The sequence below is a fragment of the Oncorhynchus masou genome, unplaced genomic scaffold (genome assembly GCF_036934945.1).
Source record: "Oncorhynchus masou masou isolate Uvic2021 unplaced genomic scaffold, UVic_Omas_1.1 unplaced_scaffold_1703, whole genome shotgun sequence".
NCBI classification, from domain to species: domain Eukaryota; kingdom Metazoa; phylum Chordata; class Actinopteri; order Salmoniformes; family Salmonidae; genus Oncorhynchus; species Oncorhynchus masou.
In genome coordinates this window covers 24,913-49,911 of record NW_027007188.1, presented here as the reverse complement: position 1 = coordinate 49,911, position 24,999 = coordinate 24,913, and the positions used below count along the sequence as shown (strand labels likewise).

Below are 24,999 nucleotides of genomic sequence, written 5' to 3'. Positions count from 1 at the left end.
TTATTTACTGGGTGTTTGAAACGGGTTTATATATCATTGGTGTAAAATAATAAAAACACATGTTATTAAACTGGTATAAGTCGACCGAGTCTTTATTTATTTATCAAGAGTTACCAGTTCATGCATAAGGTGGGGTAGAACTGTGTCAAGGTGTGATGACTGTGGGGTGGGCCCATCTTTTCTCAATTCATCTTTCATTGATTCCTTGTATCTTCCTCTCCTTGTCTCCCTTCTCAAAAGGCATTGGCTGTGTTTGAGTGGATCGATACCGTAATGTATCGTGGGTAAATTGACTGCTAGTTATTTATGATGCCATGGGGGTTTTAATGTACATCAGTCACTTAGCTTAGTTTGACATTTCAGGTGACTGCTAACATACAGACTTGTTTTAACATGCTTTTCCCATGGTTCAGTTATTTGATTTAGCATTTTTAGGACCCCCTTTTTTATGTATATAAAAACAAAAAAAATAGATAAAATTAGTGAATTTGGTCTTTACTAATATAGCCCACAGAAACCGATTTGAACAACACATAAATCGCAAAAAAGACAGTGGAATAATGTTCGTTTTAAGGTTTTGAAGTGTCTGTCGTATATCTAGGAAATCTAAGAATGCTCAGGAAATATGTTTGGTTTGGACACATTTAACCCCTTAGTTTTGTTGGCACAGCTACTTCCATTCATTTGTATGGGTTACCTTCAAACAAGTCCCATGACACCATCATGAGTCATCTTTCCACTGAGTGGTCATATTTGGTTTTTTTTTAGGCCAAACCGTTCAGACGCTACACACATTTTTGTGATATCTCATGGTCTACCCGCTGTAGCCCGGGCCACCTTCCACCATAGATGTGGAAGACACATACAGGCAGATTGAGACTCAGCCCATGCAAAAACATTTCTCTAACTTCATCTTGACAGATTAAGCTGGGGATGTTATTTAGATTGACACACGGGTGCGTCAATAGACTTAAGGATTTCTGTTAAAGCTTTTTTTTAATGTTTGTTTTACAAAGTCCAGAACACTGGTCATATTTATTAGACCTGTGTAGTTCCACACTTTGTCCACAGAAGGTGCTGTTGCAGACATTTACAGTAAAGATTGTCACTTGTTGCCACAAAGCATTTTTTATACTTCATTTTTATTTTATTTCACCTTTATTTAACCAGGTAGGCAAGTTGAGAACAAGTTCTCATTTACAATTGCGACCTGGCCAAGATAAAGCAAAGCAGTTCGACACAAACAACAACACAAAGTTACACATGGAGTAAAACAAACATACAGTCAATAATACAGTAGAAACAAGTCTATATATGATGTGAGCAAATGAGGTGAGATAAGGGAGGTAAAGGCCATGGTCGCAAAGTAAATACAATATAGCAAGTAAAACACTGGAATGGTAGATTTGCAATGGAAGAATGTGCAAAGTAGAAGTAAAGAAATAATGGGGTGCAAAGGAGCAAAATAAATAAATACAGTAGGGAAAGAGGTAGTTGTTTGGGCTAAATTATAGATGGGCTATGTACAGGTGCAGTAATATGTGAGCTGCTCTGACAGTTGGTGCTTAAAGCTAGTGAGGGAGATAAGTGTTTCCAGTTTCAGAGATTTTTGTAGTTTGTTCCAGTCATTGGCAGCAGAGAACTGGAAGGAGAGGCGGCCAAAGAAAGAATTGGTTTTGGGGGTGACTAGAGAGATATACCTGTTGGAGCGTGTGCTACAGGTGGGAGATGCTATGGTGACCAGCGAGCTGAGATAAGGGGGGACTTTACCTAGCAGGGTCTTGTAGATGACATGGAGCCAGTGGGTTTGGCGACGAGTATGAAGCGAGGGCCATTTAAAGGTTTAAGCATAATGTTAGCAGTGTGCTTAAGGTTATGTTTAAACCCAGATTTTAAGAAATTGTAGGAATAGTCAGAGTTTAGCCATAATTATGACTTTGTGGCTGTGGTATCTAGGAACGACCACTAAAAGAGGGGATGCCTGATTTCTCGACCACTGATGATGACGTCCCCCCACGGCTCTTGTAGCCATAGCAGCCGAACACGACAACGGTCGTAAACACAAAAAAACGGATACCAGAAATATTTTTTTCACTGAAGAGATCTTTACAAAGGAATATTAACTTTACTTTTGTTGTTGTTGAAATTAGTTTTTGTTGTTTTGTTTTACCTGACAACGCCAGCTGTACGTAAAACTAGCTAAGGTCGCTAGCAGCGCCTAAATTGTATGCTAGCTAGGTTAGCTAACTAACGTTAGCTGGCTACATTGTATTGCTAGCTAGGTTAGCTTAGCTTGTTAACATTGTCTAGCCGCTATCTTTTGCAGTTTGTGAAAAATACTAAACATAATAATAGTTTGCTAGTGTAGTTTAGCAAGGAAACTTACCTGCTAATGTTATTAGCTAGTTCTAGCTAACGTTACAAGCTGGCCAATATTTTATATTGCTTTTAAATAGTTAATATTTTTTTTAAATCTTATTAACACTTTGTTCTAGCTAGCTAATTTGTGTAGGTAGATACAGTAAACACAATGATATAGTTAAAGAAACAACAAGTACACTCACTAGTACTAGCTGTGGCTAGTGTTTTTAGTTTGACAATCCGACGATGTCAAAGAATGGCACTTTTAGTGGCCCCTCGGCCTAACTCATGCAGCTGTATGATGATAATGAGCTGAAATGCCGACTAGAGGCATTTGATCCATTCAGAATCGCTGCTACATGAATCTTTTCCGACAATTATCTGAGTTTGGACAGCAATGTTTAGTCTGATGGCGAATTGTTGCAACTGGTTGAAACGCTGGCGGCAGCCCGCAAGGTGAGTGCATGAAGTATCATTCCATGTGTAACTCTCTGTGTTGTTGTATGTGTCGAACTGCTTTGCTTTATCTTGGCCAGGTCGCAGTTGCAAATGAGAACTTGTTCTCAACTAGCTTACCTGGTTAAATAAAGGTGAAATAAAATAAAAAAAAATCTGACTACTAGTTAGCTAACGGAAGTTAAATTGTCTGGTTATGTATTTAAATATTCACACTTTTTTTTTATTTATTGGCTATTTGATTTGTGAATGGGGTACCAGTGCTGCCAGCCAGCCACCCAGTTCACCCCATGTCAGAATCTGTGATTTCATAGAATGTCTTGTTCGCTATATATCACCCAGCAGAGATGTGTGGTTTATAGCAGGCTACTGCCTGATTACCGGGTAGTCATGTAACCAGTGACTAAGGTGCTAAACTCCAGCCACTTTTGGCAGCTGTCACTCCTTAAAACTGCAGAAGTACCCCCCTCTCTATTGTATTTATTTCTGGATGGACAGGAGTAGGTTTAATAATACGCTTGTTTTCAATCTCTCTCTCTCTGTTCTTCTGTTGTCCTCAAGCAGCTGTGAAGTTCTGTTCCTCTCTCTGTTCTTCTGTTACTATACTGTTGGAGCTAGGAACACAAGCATTTAGTTAGATATTACTGCACTGTTGGAGCTAGAAACACAAGCATTTAGTTAGATATTACTGCACTGTTGGAGCTAGAAACACAAACATTTAGTTAGATATTACTGCACTGTTGGAGCTAGAAACACAAGCATTTAGTTAGATACCACTGTACTGTTGGAGCTAGAAACACAAGCATTTAGTTGGATACCACTGTACTGTTGGGGCTAGAAACACAAGCATTTAGTTAGATACCACTGTACTGTTGGAGCTAGAAACACAAGCATTTAGTTAGATGCTACTGTACTGTTGGAGCTAGAAACACAAGCATTTAGTTAGACGCTACTGCACTGTTGGAGCTAGGAACACAAGCATTTGGAGCTGCACTGTTGGAGCTAGGAACACAAGCATTTAGTTAGATACTACTGCACTGTTGGAGCTAGAAACACAAGCATTTAGTTAGATATTACTGCACTGTTGGTGCTGGGAACACAAGCATTTAGTTATATATTACTGCACTGTTGGAGCTAGGAACACAAGCATTTAGTTAGATACGACTGCACTGTTGGAGCTAGGAACACAAGCATTTAGTTAGATACTACTGCACTGTTGGAGCTAGGAACACAAGAATTTAGTTAGATATTACTGCACTGTTGGAGCTAGGAACACCAGTATTTAGTTAGATATTACTGCACTGTTGGAGCTAGGAACACCAGCATTTAGTTAGATACTACTGCACTGTTGGAGCTAGGAACACAAGCATTTAGTTAGATATTACTGCACTGTTGGAGCTAGGAACACAAGCATTTAGTTAGATATTACTGCACTGTTGGAGCTGGGAACACAAGCATTTAGTTAGATATTACTGCACTGTTGGAGCTGGGAACACAAGCATTTAGTTAGATATTACTGCACTGTTGGAGCTGGGAACACAAGCATTTAGTTAGATATTACTGCACTGTTGGAGCTAGGAACACAAGCATTTAGTTAGATATTACTGCACTGTTGGAGCTGGGAACACAAGCATTTAGTTAGATATTACTGCACTGTTGGAGCTAGGAACACAAGCATTTAGTTAGATATTACTGCACTGTTGGAGCTGGGAACACAAACATTTAGTTAGATATTACTGCACTGTTGGAGCTAGGAACACAAGCATTTAGTTAGATATTACTGCACTGTTGGAGCTAGAAACACAAGCATTTAGTTAGATATTACTGCACTGTTGGAGCTAGAAACACAAGCATTTAGTTAGATATTACTGCACTGTTGGAGCTGGGAACACAAGCATTTAGTTAGATATTACTGCACTGTTGGAGCTGGGAACACAAGCATTTAGTTAGATATTACTGCACTGTTGGAGCTGGGAACACAAGCATTTAGTTAGATATTACTGCACTGTTGGAGCTGGGAACACAAGCATTTAGTTAGATATTACTGCACTGTTGGAGCTGGGAACACAAGCATTTAGTTAGATATTACTGTACTGTTGGAGCTAGAAACACAAGCATTTAGTTATATATTACTGCACTGTTGGAGCTGGGAACACAAGCATTTAGTTAGATATTACTGCACTGTTGGAGCTAGAAACACAAGCATTTAGTTAGATACTACTGCACTGTTGGAGCTAGAAACACAAGCATTTAGTTAGATATTACTGCACTGTTGGAGCTAGAAACACAAGCATTTAGTTAGATATTACTGTACTGTTGAAGCTAGAAACACAAGCATTTAGTTAGATATTACTGCACTGTTGGAGCTGGGAACACAAGCATTTAGTTAGATATTACTGCACTGTTGGAGCTAGAAACACAAGCATTTAGTTAGATACTACTGCACTGTTGGAGCTAGAAACACAAGCATTTAGTTAGATATTACTGCACTGTTGGTGCTGGGAACACAAGCATTTAGTTAGATATTACTGCACTGTTGGAGCTGGGAACACAAGCATTTAGTTAGATATTACTGCACTGTTGGAGCTGGGAACACAAGCATTTAGTTAGATATTACTGCACTGTTGGAGCTGGGAACACAAGCATTTAGTTAGATATTACTGCACTGTTGGAGCTGGGAACACAAGCATTTAGTTAGATATTACTGCACTGTTGGAGCTGGGAACACAAGCATTTAGTTAGATACTACTGCACTGTTGGAGCTAGGAACACATGCATTTAGTTAGATATTACTGCACTGTTGGAGCTGGGAACACATGCATTTCACTACACCCACAATAACATTGCTAAATATGTGTATGGATCAATAACATCTGTTAAATATGGACCAATAACACCTGCTAAATATGGACCAATAACATCTGTTAAATATGTGTATGGACCAATAACATCTGCTAAGTATGTGTATGGACTAATAACATCTGCTAAATATGGACCAATAACATCTGTTAAATATGTGTATGGACCAATAACATCTGCTAAGTATGTGTATGGACCAATAACATCTGCTAAATATGGACCAATAACATCTGTTAAATATGTGTATGGACCAATAACATCTGCTAAGTATGTGTATGGACCAATAACATCTGTTAAATATGTGTATGGACCAATAACATCTGTTAAATATGTGTATGGACCAATAACATCTGTTAAATATGTGTATGGACCAATAACATCTGTTAAATATGTGTATGGACCAATAACATCTGTTAAATATGTGTATGGACCAATAACATCTGCTAAGTATGTGGACCAATATGTGTATGGACCACAGGTGACACTCACCTGTGTGGGAGGCTACACGGGCGCGGCAGCCATGTTGTTTCCTCCTGGATGCTCTACAGGCTCCACTGTGTTGAGGTGAAAGTACTTCCCTGTTCGTTACCACCTGCTGTCTAGTCCTGTGAGTCAGCCTGGCCTCAGTGGCCTGGGATGCATCCTAAAAGGCTCCCGAGTCAGGACTTTGGTCCCGTAGGGCTTTGTTCAGAAGTAGTGCACTATATAGGGAATAGGGTGTCATTTGGGCCTCACACCTGGAATTAAGTGGTGTAGGACAGGTTTAAGGACAGGACTCTAGGTGTGGTATCAGAAGTGGTATAGGACAGGTTTAAGGACTAGGTGTGGTATCAGAAGTGGTATAGGACAGGTTTAAGGACAGGACTCTAGTTGTGGTATCAGAAGTGGTATAGGACAGGTTTAAGGACAGGACTCTAGTTGTTGTATCAGAAGTGGTATAGGACAGGTTTCAGGACAGGACTAGGTGTGGTATCAGAAGTGGTATAGGACAGGTTTCAGGACAGGACTCTAGGTGTTGTATCAGAAGTGGTATAGGACAGGTTTAAGGACAGGACTAGATGTTGTATCAGAAGTGGTATAGGACAGGACTAAGGACTAGGTGTTGTATCAGAAGTGGTATAGGACAGGTTTCAGGACAGGACTCTAGGTGTTGTATCAGAAGTGGTATAGGACAGGTTTCAGGACAGGACTCTAGGTGTTGTATCAGAAGTGGTATAGGACAGGTTTAAGGACAGGACTAGGTGTTGTATCAGAAGTGGTATAGGACAGGTTTAAGGACTAGGTGTTGTATCAGAAGTGGTATAGGACAGGTTTAAGGACAGGACTAGATGTTGTATCAGAAGTGGTATAGGACAGGTTTAAGGACTAGGTGTTGTATCAGAAGTGGTATAGGACAGGTTTAAGGACAGGACTCTAGGTATTGTATTGTATTTAAGAAAGAGCGTCGGTGAGGTGAGACATTGACCCTCTGACGCTAAACAGACAAGAGTATCGTGAGAACACGTGTCCCGCTGTAGAGAGATTTAAGGAAATCCCTAGCTAATCCCGCTGCTCTGTGGGCCTGTAGAGTGGGGGGGGGGTTATGAAGTGTGTGTGTGAGACGTGTTTTCTATCAGGGTGGCGTACTGTATATTTCGGGTGACATGTTGTGGTTACTAGTTGGTGTCCCTGACGTCCGTCTGGTCAGTGCTCTCTGGGTCTGTAGAGTGGGGGTGTTCTGGTCAGTGCTCTCTGGGTCTGTAGAGTGGGGGTGTTGTGGTCAGTGCTCTCTGGGTCTGTAGAGTGGGGGTGTTGTGGTCAGTGCTCTCTGGGTCTGTAGAGTGGGGGTGTTGTGGTCAGTGCTCTCTGGGTCTGTAGAGTGGGGGTGTTGTGGTCAGTGCTCTCTGGGTCTGTAGAGTGGGGGTGTTCTGGTCAGTGCTCTCTGGGTCTGTAGAGTGGGGGTGTTCTGGTCAGTGCTCTCTGGGTCTGTAGAGTGGGGGTGTTGTGGTCAGTGCTCTCTGGGTCTGTAGAGTGGGGGTGTTGGTGGTCAGTGCTCTCGGTCTGTAGAGTGGGGGTGTTCTGGTCAGTGCTCTCTGGGTCTGTAGAGTGGGGGTGTTGTGGTCAGTGCTCTCTGGGTCTGTAGAGTGGGGCTGTTCTGGTCAGTGCTCTCTGGGTCTGTAGAGTGGGGCTGTTCTGGTCAGTGCTCTCTGGGTCTGTAGAGTGGGGGTGTTCTGGTCAGTGCTCTCTGGGTCTGTAGAGTGGGGGGTGTTCTGGTCAGTGCTCTCTGGGTCTGTAGAGTGGGGGTGTTCTGGTCAGTGCTCTCTGGGTCTGTAGAGTGGGGGGGGTGTTCTGGTCAGTGCTCTCTGGGTCTGTAGAGTGGGGGCTGTTGTGGTCAGTGCTCTCTGGGTCTGTAGAGTGGGGGTGTTGTGGTCAGTGCTCTCTGGGTCTGTAGAGTGGGGGTGTTGTGGTCAGTGCTCTCTGGGTCTGTAGAGTGGGGGTGGGGTGTCAGTGCTCTCTGGTCAGTGGGGGTGCTGCTCTGGGTCTGTAGAGTGGGGGTGTTGTGGTCAGTGCTCTCTGGGTCTGTAGAGTGGGGGTGTTGTGGTCAGTGCTCTCTGGGTCTGTAGAGTGGGGGTGTTCTGGTCAGTGCTCTCTGGGTCTGTAGAGTGGGGGTGTTCTGGTCAGTGCTCTCTGGGTCTGTAGAGTGGGGGGTGTTCTGGTCAGTGCTCTCTGGGTCTGTAGAGTGGGGGTGTTGTGGTCAGTGCTCTCTGGGTCTGTAGAGTGGGGGTGTTGTGGTTACTGGTCAGTGCTCTCTGGGTCTGTAGAGTGGGGGTGTTCTGGTCAGTGCTCTCTGGGTCTGTAGAGTGGGGGTGTTGTGGTCAGTGCTCTCTGGGTCTGTAGAGTGGGGGTGTTCTGGTCAGTGCTCTCTGGGTCTGTAGAGTGGGGGTGTTCTGGTCAGTGCTCTCTGGGTCTGTAGAGTGGGGGTGTTCTGGTCAGTGCTCTCTGGACTGGGTGAAGCTCCCAGATGAAGTCCTCCTGGCTCCAGAGGACTGTCCACTGGATAGTGGGCTGGAAGTCCATACGGAGGAAGAGCCGCAGGCAAGTCTTCCTACATGTTGATGGAGGGGGTGTGTGTGTGTGTGTGAGTGTGTGTGTGTTGTCAGAATGTGAGTGTGTGTGTGTGTGTTGTCAGAATGTGAGTGTGTGTGTGTGTTGTCAGAAATGTGTGTGAGTGTGTGTGTGTGTGTTGTCAGAATGTGAGTGTGTGTGTGTGTGTGTTGTCAGAATGTGAGTGTGTGTGTGTGTGTGTTGTCAGAAGAATGTGAGTGTGTGTGTGTGTTGTCAGAATGTGAGTGTGTGTGTGTGTTGTCAGTGTGTGTGTGTGTGTTGAATGTGTGTGTGTGTGTTGTCAGAATGTGAGTGTGTGTGTGTGTGTGTGTGTGTGTGTGTTGAATGTGTGTGTGTTGTCAGAATGTGAGTGTGTGTGTGTGTGTTGTCAGAATGTGAGTGTGTGTGTGTGTTGTCAGAATGTGAGTGTGTGTGTGTGTTGTCAGAATGTGAGTGTGTGTGTGTGTTGTCAGAATGTGAGTGTGTGTGTGTGTGTTGTCAGAATGTGAGTGTGTGTGTGTGTGTGTTGTCGGAATGTGAGTGTGTGTGTGTGTGTGTGTGTGTGTGTGTGTTGTCAGAATGTGAGTGTGTGTGTGTGTTGTCAGAATGTGAGTGTGTGTGTGTGTGTTGTCAGAATGTGAGTGTGTGTGTGTGTGTGTGTGTTGTCGGAATGTGAGTGTGTGTTGTCAGAATGTGAGTGTGTGTGAGTGTGTGTGTGTGTGTCAGAATGTGAGTGTGTGTGTGTGTTGTCAGAATGTGAGTGTGTGTGTGTGTTGTCAGAATGTGTGTGTGTGTGTGTTGTGTGTGTGTGTGTGTGTGTTGTCGAATGTGTGTGTGTTGTCAGAATGTGAGTGTGTGTGTTGTCAGAATGTGAGTGTGTGTGTGTGTTGTCAGAATGTGAGTGTGTGTGTTGTCAGAATGTGAGTGTGTGTGTGTGTTGTCAGAATGTGAGTGTGTGTGTGTGTGTGTGTGTGTGTGTTGTCTGAATGTGAGTGTGTGTGTGTGTTGTCAGAATGTGAGTGTGTGTGTGTGTTGTCAGAATGTGAGTGTGTGTGTGTGTTGTCAGAATGTGAGTGTGTGTGTTGTCAGAATGTGAGTGTGTGTGTGTTGTCGGAATGTGAGTGTGTGTGTGTGTGTTGTCGGAATGTGAGTGTGTGTGTGTGTTGTCAGAATGTGAGTGTGTGTGTGTGTTGTCAGAATGTGAGTGTGTGTGTGTGTTGTGTGTGTGTGTGTTGTCAGAATGTGAGTGTGTGTGTGTGTGTGTGTCGGAATGTGTGTTGTCAGAATGTGAGTGTGTGTGTGTGTTGTCAGAATGTGAGTGTGTGTGTGTGTTGTCAGAATGTGAGTGTGTGTGTGTGTGTGTTGTCAGATTGTGAGTGTGTGTGTGTGTTGTCAGAATGTGAGTGTGTGTGTGTGTTGTCAGAATGTGAGTGTGTGTGTGTGTTGTCAGAATGTGAGTGTGTGTGTGTGTGTGTTGTCAGAATGTGAGTTGTCAGAATGTGTGTGTGTGTGTTGTCAGAATGTGAGTGTGTGTGTGTGTTGTCAGAATGTGAGTGTCAGAATGTGAGTGTGAGTGTGTGTGTGTTGTCAGAATGTGAGTGTGTCTGTGTGTGTGTGTGTGTGTGTTGTCAGAATGTGAGTGTGTGTGTGTGTGTGTGTTGTCAGAATGTGAGTGTGTGTGTGTGTGTGTGTTGTCAGAATGTGAGTGTGTGTGTGTGTGTTGTCAGAATGTGAGTGTGTGTGTGTGTGTTGTCGGAATGTAGAATGTGTGTGTGTGTGTTGTCAGAATGTGAGTGTGTGAGTGTGTGTGTTGTCAGAATGTGAGTGTGTGTGTGTGTGTTGTCGGAATGTGAGTGTGTGTGGTTTGTTTCAGAATGTAAGCTTGTTGTTATTGGTTGTTTCATGTGAGGGTAGACATGTTTTGTTTGTGAGTGTGTGTGTGTTGTCTGAGTGTGTGTGTGTGTCCTAGTGTTTGGTGTGAGTGTGAGTCATGTGAGCTGTGTTGTCAGAATGTGAGTGTGTGTGTGTGTGTGTGTGTGTGTGTGAGTGTGTGTGTGTGTGTTGTGGAAGTGTGTGTTTTGATGTGGTGTGTGTGTGTGTTTTTCTCAAGAATGATGACTGGGTGACCTTTTTGTCAGAATGCAATTTGACTATTTTCATACGGTGATGGAGCTGTGTGTGTTGGAATGGACTCTAGATGTTGTATCAGAAGGGTGGATTTAGGATCTGGGCCGATTCATTGTGAAGAGTGTGAATGAATGACGGAATGTGATAGTTCTAACATCCACCTGTGTTTAAAGAATGCTTTGAGGTGTTCGATGAGTCTGTTGTGTGTGTCTATAGATGTGTAGTGTGTGTGTTGTCAGAGCTCTGTTGTCAGAATGTGAGTGTGTGTGTGTCAACCTTGTCAGAATGTGAGTGTGTGTGTGTGTGTTGTCAGAATGTGTGTGTGTGTGTGGTGTTCACCTTGTTGTTTATGGACAGAGTGCTGACATGTTTACCCAATCTGCTGTAATGTGTCCTTGTGTGTTCTGTGCCCTTTTGTGGAAGTGTGTGTTTTGATGGGGGGAGTGTGTGTTAGTTTTTCTAACAAGAATGATGACTGGGTGACCTTTTTACAATTTGACTATTTTTATACGGTGACACAGACCAGTAGGCATCTGAAGGACAGGGGTGGATTTGGATCTGGGCGATTCATTGGAAGGTGAATGAATCACTCTGATAGTTCTAACAGCTCCCTTTAAACCTGTCCTAGTGTGAGTCGATGAGTCTGTCTGAGCTCTACATCTAAGATCAACCTTGCTGTTCACCTTGATTATGGACAGAGTGCTGACTCACCCAATCTGTGGTAATGTCCCTGTGGTGTTAGCCTAAACCTGCTCCTAGTGACCTGGGTCTGGCTAAGCCCCTCTGTCTTAACCAGTAGCATCTGAAACCTGGCCTAGTGTGAGTCACTCTGTCTGAGCTCTAAACCTGTCCTAGTGTGAGTCACTCTGTCTGAGCTCTAAACCTGTCCTAGTGTGAGTCACTCTGTCTGAGCTCTAAACCTGTCCTAGTGTGAGTCACTCTGTCTGAGCTCTAAACCTGGCCTAGTGTGAGTCATTCTGTCTGAGCTCTAAACCTGTCCTAGTGTGAGTCACTCTGTCTGAGCTCTAAACCTGTCCTAGTGTGAGTCACTCTGAGCTCTAAACCTGTCCTAGTGTGAGTCACTCTGTCTGAGCTCTAAACCTGTCCTAGTGTGAGTCACTCTGTCTGAGCTCTAAACCTGTCCTAGTGTGAGTCACTCTGTCTGAGCTCTAAACCTGGCCTAGTGTGAGTCACTCTGTCTGAGCTCTAAACCTGTCCTAGTGTGAGTCACTCTGTCTGAGCTCTAAACCTGTCCTAGTGTGAGTCACTCTGTCTGAGCTCTAAACCTGTCCTAGTGTGTTACTGTCTGAGCTCTAAACCTGTCCTAGTGTGAGTCACTCTGTCTGAGCTCTAAACCTGTCCTAGTGTGAGTCACTCTGTCTGAGCTCTAAACCTGTCCTAGTGTGAGTCACTCTGCCTGAGCTCTAAACCTGTCCTAGTGTGAGTCACTCTGTCTGAGCTCTAAACCTGTCCTAGTGTGAGTCACTCTGAGCTCTAAACCTGTCCTAGTGTGAGTCACTCTGTCTGAGCTCTAAACCTGTCCTAGTGTGAGTCACTCTGTCTGAGCTCTAAACCTGTCCTAGTGTGAGTCACTCTGTCTGAGCTCTAAACCTGTCCTAGTGTGAGTCACTCTGTCTGAGCTCTGATGCGTTAGGCTAATATCAGATTATTCATCGTTTCTGTGTGGAGACTGGCGTTGAATGTTCAATTCTTTCTTTGGAAGTGGCTCAAGCTATAAAATCATTATTTATTTATTTAACCTTTTATTTAACTAGGCAAGTCAGTTAACAACAAATTCTTATTTTCAATGACGGCCCTATGAACAGTGTTCAGGGGCAGAACGACCGAATTTTACCTTGTCAGCTTGGGGGATTTGATCTTGCAACCTTTCGGTTACTGGCCCAATGCTCTAACCACTAGTCTACCTGCCTCCTCTACAATCGAACCACTAGGCTACCTGCCTCCTCTACACTCTAACCACTAGGCTACCTGCCTCCTCTACACTCTAACCACTAGGCTACCTGCCTCCTCTACACTCTAACCACTAGGCTACCTGCCTCCTCTACACTCTAACCACTAGGCTACCTGCCTCCTCTACACTCTAACCACTAGGCTACCTGCCTCCTCTACACTCTAACCACTAGGCTACCTGCCTCCTACCTAACCACTGCTACCACCTCCTCTACACTCTAACCACTAGGCTACCTGCCTCCTCTACACTCTAACCACTAGGGTACCTGCCACCTCTACACTCTAACCACTAGGCTACCTGCCTCCTCTACACTCTAACCACTAGGCTACCTGCCTCCTCTACACTCTAACCACTAGGCTACCTGCCTCCTCTACACTCTAACCACTAGGCTACCTGCCTCCTCTACACTCTAACCACTAGGCTACCTGCCTCCTCTACACTCTAACCACTAGGCTACCTGCCTCCTCTACACTCTAACCACTAGGCTACCTGCCTCCTCTACACTCTAACCACTAGGCTACCTGCCTCCTCTACACTCTAACCACTAGGCTACCTGCCTCCTCTACACTCTAACCACTAGGCTACCTGCCTCCTCTACACTCTAACCACTAGGCTACCTGCCTCCTCTACACTCTAACCACTAGGCTACCTGCCTCCTCTACCACTAGGCTACCACTAGGCTACCTGCCGTCCCTACACACTAACCACTAGGCTACCTGCCGTCCCTACACTCTAACCACTAGGCTACCTGCCTCCTCTACACTCTAACCACTAGACTTCCTGCCTCCTCTACACTCTAACCACTAGACTACCTGCCACCTCTACACTCTAACCACTAGGCTACCTGCCTCCTCTACACTCTAACCACTAAGCTACCTGCTGCCCCGAATAGAGAGCAATGTGTCTTGCTCTCTATCCTTTATGGAAGGGACACGGCTTGAGTCACATGACATGTTGTAGACTACCCCCCATGTGAATATTGCTCGATCATTTTTCCTGCATGTCCTTCTCCTACCACACCTCCATTTGTGTCTCTGTGTCATCTCTCCAGTAATCCAGCTTTTCTGTGGTGTTTTTAGGAAAATAACACTGGTGATGGTTGGACTTGACAACGCTGGGAAGACTGCTACAGTACGCGGGATCCAGGGAGGTGAGTGGGTCGTCTTGACTTGAATCACTCACTTCTATTCTACTCGATTTATAAATGTAAGATGTTTTTTGGGGGGGGCTCGTTCTCTTCGTCGCTGAGTGTGTGTGTGTGTTGTGTTCCATCACAGAGAGCCCAGAGGACGTGGCCCCTACGGTAGGGTTCTCCAAGGTGGATCTGAAGCAGGGGAAGTTTGAGGTCACCATCTTTGACCTGGGCGGAGGGAAGAGGATCAGGTCTTTATACTCGTTTTCTTTCTGACACTCAACACCTGCACTTTCTGCCCTGATTCTGCTGATAGGACTATTTTAAACAAAGGTCTACTTGCAGTGGCTGTGATATGTGGTCCCCCCCCCCTACTAAACGTATAGTTGAATGCACTTCCTGTAAGTGGCTCTGGATAAGAGTCTGCTGAATGACTCCAATGTGATCAGGGGCATCTGGAAGAACTACTACAGCGAGTCGTACGGGGTGGTGTTCGTGGTGGACTCCAGTGATATTCAGAGGATCCAGGAGACCAGGGACACCATGGCTGAGGTCCTCCGACACCCTCGCATCTCTGGGAAACCTGTCCTAGTGTGAGTCACTCTGTCTGAGCTCTAAACCTGGCCTAGTGTGAGTCACTCTGTCTGAGCTCTAAACCTGTCCTAGTGTGAGTCACTCTGTCTGAGTCTAAACCTGTCCTACTGTCTGAGCTCTGAACCTGGCCTAAACCTGAGCTCTAAACCTGTCCTAGTGTGAGTCACTCTGTCTGAGCTCTAAACCTGTCCTAGTGTGTTACTGTCTGAGCTCTAAACCTGTCCTAGTGTGAGTCACTCTGTCAGAGCTTTAAACCTGTCCTAGTGTGAGTCACTCTGTCTGAGCTCTAAACCTGGCCTAGTGTGAGTCACTCTGTCTGAGCTCTAAACCTGGCCTAGTGTGAGTCACTCTGTCTGACCTCTAAACCTGTCCTAGTGTGAGTCACTCTGAGCTCTAAACCTGTCCTAGTGTGAGTCACTTGTCTGAGCTCTAAACCTGTCCTAGTGTGAGTCACTCTGTCTGAGCTCTAAACCTGTCCTAGTGTGAGTCACTCTGTCTGAGCTCTAAACCTGTCCTAGTGTGAGTCACTCTGTCTGAGCTCTGAGCTCTAAACCTGTCCTAGTGTGAGTCACTCTGTCTGACCTCTAAACCTGTCCTAGTGTGAGTCACTCTGAGCTCTACCTGTCTGAGCTCTGAACTTTAAACCTGTCCTAGTGTGAGTCACTCTGTCTGAGCTAAACCTAAACCTGTGGCCTAGTGTGTCACTCTGTCTCACTAAACCTGTCCTGTGAGCTCTGAGCTCTAAACCTGTCCTAGTGTGAGTCACTACTGTCTGAGCTCTAAACCTGTCCTAGTGTGAGTCACTCTGTCTGAGCTCTAAACCTGTCCTAGTGTGAGTCACTCTGTCTGAGCTCTAAACCTGTGTTAGTCACCTAGTGTCCTAGTCAGTCTGTCTGAGCTCTAAACCTGTCCTAGTGTGTGAGCCTAAACCTGTCACTGAGTCTGTCTGAGCTCTAAACCTGTCCTAGTGTGAGTCACTCTGAGCTCTAAAACCTGTGTGAGTCACCTGAGCTCTAAACCTGTCCTAGTGTGAGTCACTGTCCTGTTAGTCACTGAGCTCTAAACCTGTCCTAGTGTGAGTCACTCTGTCTGAGCTCTAAACCTGTCCTAGTGTGAGTCACTCAGTCTGAGCTCTAAACCTGTCCTAGTGTGAGTCACTCTGTCTGAGCTCTGAACCTGGCCTAGTGTGAGTCACTCTGTCTGACCTCTAAACCTGTCCTAGTGTGAGTCACTCTGTCTGAGCTCTAAACCTGGCCTAGTGTGAGTCACTCTGTCTGAGCTCTAAACCTGTCCTAGTGTGAGTCACTCTGTCTGAGCTCTAAACCTGTCCTAGTGTGAGTCACTCTGTCTGAACCTGTCTAAACCTGTCCTAGTGTGAGTCACTCTGTCTGAGCTCTAAACCTGTCCTAGTGTGAGTCACTGTCTGAGCTCTAAACCTGTCCTAGTGTGAGTCACTCTGAGCTCTAAACCTGTCCTAGTGTGAGTCACTCTGAGCTCTAAACCTGTCCTAGTGTGAGTCACTCTGTCTGAGCTGTTAAACCTGGCCTAGTGTGAGTCACTCTGTCACTCTGTGGCCTAGTGTGAGTCACTCTGTCTGCTTAAACCTGGCCTAGTGTGAGTCACTCTGTATACTAAACCTGGCCTGTGAGCTCTGAGCTCTAAACCTGGCCTAGTGTGAGTCACTCTGTCTGAGCTCTAAACCTGTCCTAGTGTGAGTCACTCTGAGCTCTAAACCTGTCCTAGTGTGAGTCACTCTGTCTGAGCTCTAAACCTGTCCTGGTGTGAGTCACTCTGTCTAAACCTGTCCTAGTGTGAGTCACTGTCTGAGCTCTAAACCTGTCCTAGTGTGAGTCACTCTGAGCTCTAAACCTGTCCTAGTGTGAGACTCTCTGAGCTCTAAACCTGTCCTAGTGTGAGTCACTCTGAGCTCTAAACCTGTCCTAGTGTGAGTCACTCTGAGCTATGAAACCTGTCCTAGTGTGAGTCACTCAGCTCTAAACCTGCTCTAAACCTGTCCTAGTGTGAGTCACTCAGAGCTCTAAACCTGTCCTAGTGTGAGTCACTCAGAGTCTAAACCTGTCCTAGTGTGAGTCACTGAGCTTTAAACCTGTCTGAGTCACTCTAAACCTGTCCTAGTGTGAGTCACTCTGTCTGAGCTCTAAACCTGTCCTAGTGTGAGTCACTCTGTCTAAGCTCTAAACCTGTCCTAGTGTGAGTCACTCTGAGCTCTAAACCTGTCTGTCTGTCTGTTTAAAGTAGCGTATTATATTCTGCCCAACATGTTGAGAAAAGTGAATCCAACTATATTTCCACTTCCCTGACTGGCTGCATTAGATCATGATGTGTCCTCCTCCCACACCATATGTTTCTGTCACACACACACACACACACATGCATCCTCCCGGAGAACTCCACTTCATTTCTATTTAAAGATATATATTTCAGAGGAACCGCTAACCTCGTACCCTAATTCTAAGCCTAATTGTAACCCTGAATCTCTAATCTTAAAATAGCCTTTGTCCTCATTGGGACCAGGGAGAATTTCCTTGTTTAACTGTCCTGTTTGGTGAGTTTGGTTATACTGAGACTTGTAGATCACAGACACACACACACACCACCACGTTATACTACACTTGCTGTCTGCCACCTGTTTCTGACATATCCCTGTCGGCTCCACAGATTGGCTAACAAGCAGGATCGGGACGGGGCATTGGCTGAGGCAGACATCATTGAGAACCTGTCATTGGAGAAGCTAGTGAACGAGAACAAGTGTCTCTGTCAGATCGTGAGTGAGCTCTACTTCACCTGTAGTAACTACAGTACTGTGGCTATGAGACTGTACCTTGTTATACTACAGTACTGTGGCTATGAGACTGTACCTTGTTATACTACAGTACTGTGGCTATGAGACTGTACCTTGTTATACTACAGTACTGTGGCTATGAGACTGTACCTTGTTATACTACAGTACTGTGGCTATGAGACTGTACCTTGTTATACTACAGTACTGTGGCTATGAGACTGTACCTTGTTATACTACAGTACTGTGGCTATGAGACTGTACCTTGTTATACTACAGTACTGTGGCTATGAGACTGTACCTTGTTATACTACAGTACTGTGGCTATGAGACTGTACCTTGTTATACTACAGTACTGTGGCTATGAGACTGTACCTTGTTATACTACAGTACTGTGGCTATGAGACTGTACCTTGTTATACTACAGTACTGTGGCTATGAGACTGTACCTTGTTATACTACAGTACTGTGGCTATGAGACTGTACCTTGTTATACTACAGTACTGTGGCTATGAGACTGTACCTTGTTATACTACAGTACTGTGGCTATGAGGCTGTACCTTGTTATACTACAGTACTGTGGCTATGAGACTGTACCTTGTTATACTACAGTACTGTGGCTATGAGACTGTACCTTGTTATACTACAGTACTGTGGCTATGAGACTGTACCTTGTTATACTACAGTACTGTGGCTATGAGACTGTACCTTGTTATACTACAGTACTGTGGCTATGAGGCTGTACCTTGTTATACTACAGTACTGTGGCTATGAGACTGTACCTTGTTATACTACAGTACTGTGGCTATGAGACTGTACCTTGTTATACTACAGTACTGTGGCTATGAGACTGTACCTTGTTATACTACAGTACTGTGGCTATGAGACTGTACCTTGTTATACTACAGTACTGTGGCTATGAGACTGTACCTTGTTATACTACAGTACTGTGGCTATGAGACTGTACCTTGTTATACTACAGTACTGTGGCTATGAGGCTGTACCTTGTTATACTACAGTACTGTGGCTATGAGACTGTACCTTGTTATACTACAGTACTGTGGCTATGAGACTGTACCTTGTTATACTACAGTACTGTGGCTATGAGACTGTACCTTGTTATACTACAGTACTGTGGCTATGAGACTGTACCTTGTTATACTACAGTACTGTGGCTATGAGACTGTACCTTGTTATACTACAGTACTGTGGCTATGAGACTGTACCTTGTTATACTACAGTACTGTGGCTATGAGACTGTACCTTGTTATACTACAGTACTGTGGCTATGAGACTGTACCTTGTTATACTACAGTACTGTGGCTATGAGACTGTACCTTGTTATACTACAGTACTGTGGCTATGAGACTGTACCTTGTTATACTACAGTACTGTGGCTATGAGACTGTACCTTGTTATACTACAGTACTGTGGCTATGAGACTGTACCTTGTTATACTACAGTACTGTGGCTATGAGACTGTACCTTGTTATACTACAGTACTGTGGCTATGAGACTGTACCTTGTTATACTGTTATACTACAGTACTGTGGCTATGAGACTGTACCTTGTTATACTACAGTACTGTGGCTATGAGACTGTACCTTGTTATACTACAGTACTGTGGCTATGAGACTGTACCTTGTTATACTACAGTACTGTGGCTATGAGACTGTACCTTGTTATACTACAGTACTGTGGCTATGAGACTGTACCTTGTTATACTACAGTACTGTGGCTATGAGACTGTACCTTGTTATACTACAGTACTGTGGCTATGAGACTGTACCTTGTTATACTACAGTACTGTGGCTATGAGACTGTACCTTGTTATACTACAGTACTGTGGCTATGAGACTGTACCTTGTTATACTACAGTACTGTGGCTATGAGACTGTACCTTGTTATACTACAGTACTGTGGCTATGAGACTGTACCTTGTTATACTACAGTACTGTGGCTATGAGACTGTACCTTGTTATACTACAGTACTGTGGCTATGAGACTGTACCTTGTTATACTACAGTACTGTGGCTATGAGACTGTACCTTGTTATACTACAGTACTGTGGCTATGAGACTGTACCTTGTTATACTACAGTACTGTGGCTATGAGACTGTACCTTGTTATACTACAGTACTGTGGCTATGAGACTGTACCTTGTTATACTACAGTACTGTGGCTATGAGACTGTACCTTGTTATACTACAGTACTGTGGCTATGAGACTGTACCTTGTTATACTACAGTACTGTGGCTATGAGGCTGTACCTTGTTATACTACAGTACTGTGGCTATGAGACTGTACCTTGTTATACTACAGTACTGTGGCTATGAGACTGTACCTTGTTATACTACAGTACTGTGGCTATGAGACTGTACCTTGTTATACTACAGTACTGTGGCTATGAGACTGTACCTTGTTATACTACAGTACTGTGGCTATGAGACTGTACCTTGTTATACTACAGTACTGTGGCTATGAGACTGTACCTTGTTATACTACAGTACTGTGGCTATGAGACTGTACCTAGGAGAGATATCACAACTTGTTATACTACAGTACTGTGGCTATGAGACTGTACCTTGTTATACTACAGTACTGTGGCTATGAGACTGTACCTTGTTATACTACAGTACTGTGGCTATGAGACTGTACCTTGTTATACTACAGTACTGTGGCTATGAGACTGTACCTTGTTATACTACAGTACTGTGGCTATGAGACTGTACCTTGTTATACTACAGTACTGTGGCTATGAGACTGTACCTTGTTATACTACAGTACTGTGGCTATGAGACTGTACCTTGTTATACTACAGTACTGTGGCTATGAGACTGTACCTTGTTATACTACAGTACTGTGGCTATGAGACTGTACCTTGTTATACTACAGTACTGTGGCTATGAGACTGTACCTTGTTATACTACAGTACTGTGGCTATGAGACTGTACCTTGTTATACTACAGTACTGTGGCTATGAGACTGTACCTTGTTATACTACAGTACTGTGGCTATGAGGCTGTACCTTGTTATACTACAGTACTGTGGCTATGAGACTGTACCTTGTTATACTACAGTACTGTGGCTATGAGACTGTACCTTGTTATACTACAGTACTGTGGCTATGAGTACTGTACCTTGTTATACTACAGTACTGTGGCTATGAGACTTACAAAGAGTTCATCCTGGTTACAACAATGGCTATGAGACTGTACCCCCCCTTATTTATACTACAGTACTTGTGAGAATAGCTGTCTATAAAATACACGAGTTGAGAAATCAAATGTTGTGTGACCTGTGATTCACTCTTTCTCTACTACAGTACTGCCCGTCTGACTTGCTGTGTGCTGCCAGGAGCCATGTTCTGCTGTTCTGGGCCACGGCTAAGAAGGGGGACAGGTCCATCAGGAACCGGACTCAACTGGCTGCTGAACAACATCGCTAAAGACTAGTGGCCATCTCCGAACGCGTCCGGAAGGACACGTACCTTGTTAACAGAGGGCTCAGGAGGAACAGGAGAAGAGGGAGAGACAGGAGAGAGTACGGAGGATACGGGAGGAGAGGTGAGGAGGAGGAGGAGGAGAGAGGAGGAGAGAGGTGGAGGAGACTGGAGTTAGGGACTACAGGACTGGGGCTAGGAGAGACAATACAGTACGAAGGACACGGCCGAACAGAGGGCTCAGGAGGAACAGGAGAAGAGGAGAGACAGGAGAGAGTACGGAGGATACGGGATGAGACTGAGGGAGGAGGAGGTGGAGGAGATGTAGGTGAGGACTAGGAGGACTGAGAGTACCTTGTTATCACACCTTAGTGATGGACTGTACCTTGTTATACAGAGTACTGGCTAAGAGAGGGAGAGAGTGAGGAGTACAGGAGGGAGGTGGAGGGAGGACTAGAGTACTACAGGGAGGAGAGAGGTGGAGGGACATTATACAGTACTGTGGAGTAGGAGAGGTGGAGGAGGAGGTGGAGAGGAGAGAGGAGGAGGGGGAGGAGAGAGTACTTAGTGAAGGACACGAGCCGAACAGAGGGCTCAGGAGAAGAGGCTAGGAGAGAGACTTGGGGACTGAGGATACAGGAGGAGAGGTGGAGGGAGGAGGAGAGGTGGAGGGAGACTGGAGTTAGGAGGAGGAGGAGGGAGAGAGGTGGAGGGATACAGAGGGCTACAGTAGGAGGAGAGAGAGAGGAGAGAGAGGAGGGGAGAGTATAGGAGAGAGGTTACGGGAGGAGAGGGAGGTGGAGGGAGGAGGAGAGGTGGATATACAGGAGGAGAGGTGGACAGGAGAGGTGGAGGGAGGAGGAGAGGTGGAGGGAGGAGAGTACCTTGAGGGAGGACTGTGGAGGAGAGAGGAGGATACTACAGAGACTGTGGAAGGACACTGTACCGTTATACTACAGAGGCTCATGAGGAACAGGGAGACTACAGTACTGTGGACAAGGGAGAGTATAGAGGATACGGGAGGGAGGAGGAGGAGGAGTAGGAGGAGGATAGAGAGGAGAGTGGAGGGACTACAGGAGAGGTGGATGAGGAGGGGAGGAGAGAGTATACTAGGATACGGGGGCTATGAGAGGAGGAGGAGGGGGACTACAGTAGTGGAGAGAGGACACAATACAGTACAAGAGGATATGAACAGGAGAAGTTAGGAGAGACAGAGAGAGTGGTATGAGAGGAGAGGTACAGGAGGAGGGAGGAGGAGGAGGAGGAGGAGGGGATACAGGAGGAGGCTAGGAGGGAGGAGTTATACAATACAGTAGGAGAGTACTTGAGGCTAGGAGAGGGAGTTATAGTAGACAATAGGAGAGATATCACACCTTAGTGAGGAGGAGGAGAGGAACTTGTTTACTGTACTGTGGGGACACTGTACCTTGCAGTATCATGTACATGTTTAAAATGGTTTAGAAACAGACCGATTTACAGTAGACAATAGGAGAGAGATCACACCTTAGTGACAGGGACAATACAGTAGACAATAGGAGAGATATCACACCTTAGTGAAGGGACAATACAGTAGACAATAGGAGAGAGATCACACCTTAGTGACAGGGACAATACAGTAGACAATAGGAGAGATATCACACCTTAGTGAAGGGGACAATACAGTAGACAATAGGAGAGAGATCACACCTTAGTGACAGGGACAATACCAGTAGACTAATACTGGAGAGAGATCACACCTTAGTGACAGGGACAATACAGTAGACAATAGGCTATCACACCTTAGTGAAGGGACATATACAGTACACTTAGGAGAGAGTCACACCTTAGTGAAGGGACATTATACAGTAGGTTATGGAGAGATATCACACCTTAGTGAAGGGAACATTATACCAGTAGACTGGTTAGGAGAGATATCACACCTTAGTGAAGGGACATTAACCAGTGGTTAGGAGAGATATCACACCTTAGTGAAGGGAACATTAACCAGCTGAATTAGGAGGATCACACCTTGTCAATAAGAATGAGTTATTAACTGACTTGCCCAGTTAACATTTGAGGTAAATAAAATAGTCCTTTTATCCCCTGAGTCCCAGAGACCGTCAGGAGAAAGAGGAGATATCACACCTTAGGGAGGGTCAATACACTAGCAATAGGAGGAGGATATCACGCCTTAGTGACACAGCCCCTTCCAGCCAATCGGCAACGTCATCAATGAGGACAGGAATACACTGGGCCAATCAGCATCACCTTTGTGGATTTGACAATTTGAAATGGCACTCTAGTCCCTATGAAGTGCACTGGTTTTGACCAGAGCCCTATGTGAGTTGTTGTGTCCCCTTTAGGGAATAGGGTGCCATTTGAGCCGCAGGGTCAATGGGGGTTCCAGGTATTAATCCAGCTGTATTAATGCCAGGGGTTCCAGCAGTATTAACAGGAGGGGGGTTCCAGCTGTATTAATGCCATGGGGGGGTTCCAGCTGTATTAATGCCATGGGGGGTTCCAGCTGTATTAATGCCATGGGGGGGGTTCCAGCTGTATTAATGCCATGGGGGGTTCCAGCTGTATTAATGCCATGGGGGGTTCCAGCTGTATTAATGCCATGGAGGGGTTCCAGCTTATTAATGCCATGGGGGTTCCAGCTGTATTAATGCCATGGGGGGTTCCAGCTGTATTAATGCCATGGGGGTTCCAGCTGTATTAATGCCAGGAGAGGTATCCAGCTGTATTAATGGGACAAGGGTGGTTCCAGCTGTATTAATGCCATGGGGTGGTTCCAGCTGTATTAATGCCATGGGGAGGTTCCAGCTGTATTAATGCCATGGGGGGTTCCAGCTGTATTAATGCCATGGGGGGTTCCAGCTGTATTAATGCCATGGAGGGGGTTCCAGCTGTATTAATGCCATGGGGGGTTCCACCTGTATTAATGCCATGGGGGTTCCAGCTGTATTAATGCCAGCTGTATTAATGGGGGTGTTCCATCTTATTAATGCCATGGGGGGTTCCAGCTGTATTAATGCCAGGGGGGGGGGGGGTTCCAGCTGTATTAATGCCATGGGGGTGTTCCAGCTGTATTAATGCCATGTGGGGTTCCAGCTGTATTAATGCCATGGGGGGTTCCAGCTGTATTAATGCCATGGGGGTTCCAGCTGTATTAATGCCATGTTCCAGGGGTGTTCCAGCTGTATTAATGCCATGGGGTGGTTCCAGCTGTATTAATGCCATGGGGGGTTCCAGCTGTATTAATGCCATGGGGTGGTTCCAGCTGTATTAATGCCATGGGGGGGTTCCAGCTGTATTAATGCCATGGGGAGGTTCCATCTGTATTAATGCCAGGGGGTTCCAGCTGTATTAATGCCATGGGGGGTTCCAGGGGTGTTCCAGCTGTATTAATGCCATGGGGTGGTTCCAGCTGTATTAATGCCATGGGGGTTGCCATGGGGGGTTCCATCTTGTATTAATGCCATGGGGGGTTCCAGCTGTATTAATGCCAGGGGGTTCCAGTAGTATTAATGCCATGGGGAGGTTCCAGCTGTATTAATGCCATGGGGGGTTCCAGCTGTATTAATGCCATGGGGGGTTCCAGCTGTATTAATGCCATGGGGTGGTTCCAGCTGTATTAATGCCATGGGGGTGTTCCAGCTGTATTAATGCCAGGGGGTTCCAGCTGTATTAATGCCATGGGGGGTTCCAGCTGTATTAATGCCATGGGGAGGTTCCAGCTGTATTAATGCCAGGGATGTTCCAGCTGTATTAATGCCATGGGGAGGTTCCAGCTTGTATTAATAGACATAGGGGAGGTTCCAGCCTTAATGCCATGGGGGGTTCCAGCTGTATTAATGCCATGGGAGGTTCCAGCTGTATTAATGCCATGGGGGGTTCCAGCTGTATTAATGCCAGGGTGGTTCCAGCTGTATTAATAGGGGGGTTTCCAGCTGTATTAATGACAGGGGGTTCCAGCTGTATTAATGCCAGGGGGTTCCAGCTGTATTAATGCCATGGGGGTTCCATACTGTATTAATGCCAGGGGGTTCCAGCTGTATTAATGCCATGGGGTGGTTCCAGCTGTATTAATGCCATGGGGATAGGAGGTTCCAGCTGTATTAATGCCAGGGGTTCCAGCTGTATTAATGCCATGGGGTGGTTCCAGCTGTATTGACAGGGGGTTACAGTAG

At 45.4% G+C, this 24,999-nt stretch overlaps 2 pseudogenes; both read left to right on the top strand.

The window, feature by feature from the left end:
* LOC135532042 (ADP-ribosylation factor-like protein 13B) overlaps positions 1 to 24,999 on the top strand; it is an 83,977-nt pseudogene that overhangs the window by 40,789 nt on the left and 18,189 nt on the right.
* LOC135532045 (ADP-ribosylation factor-like protein 13B) lies at positions 1,986 to 20,955 on the top strand (annotated as a pseudogene).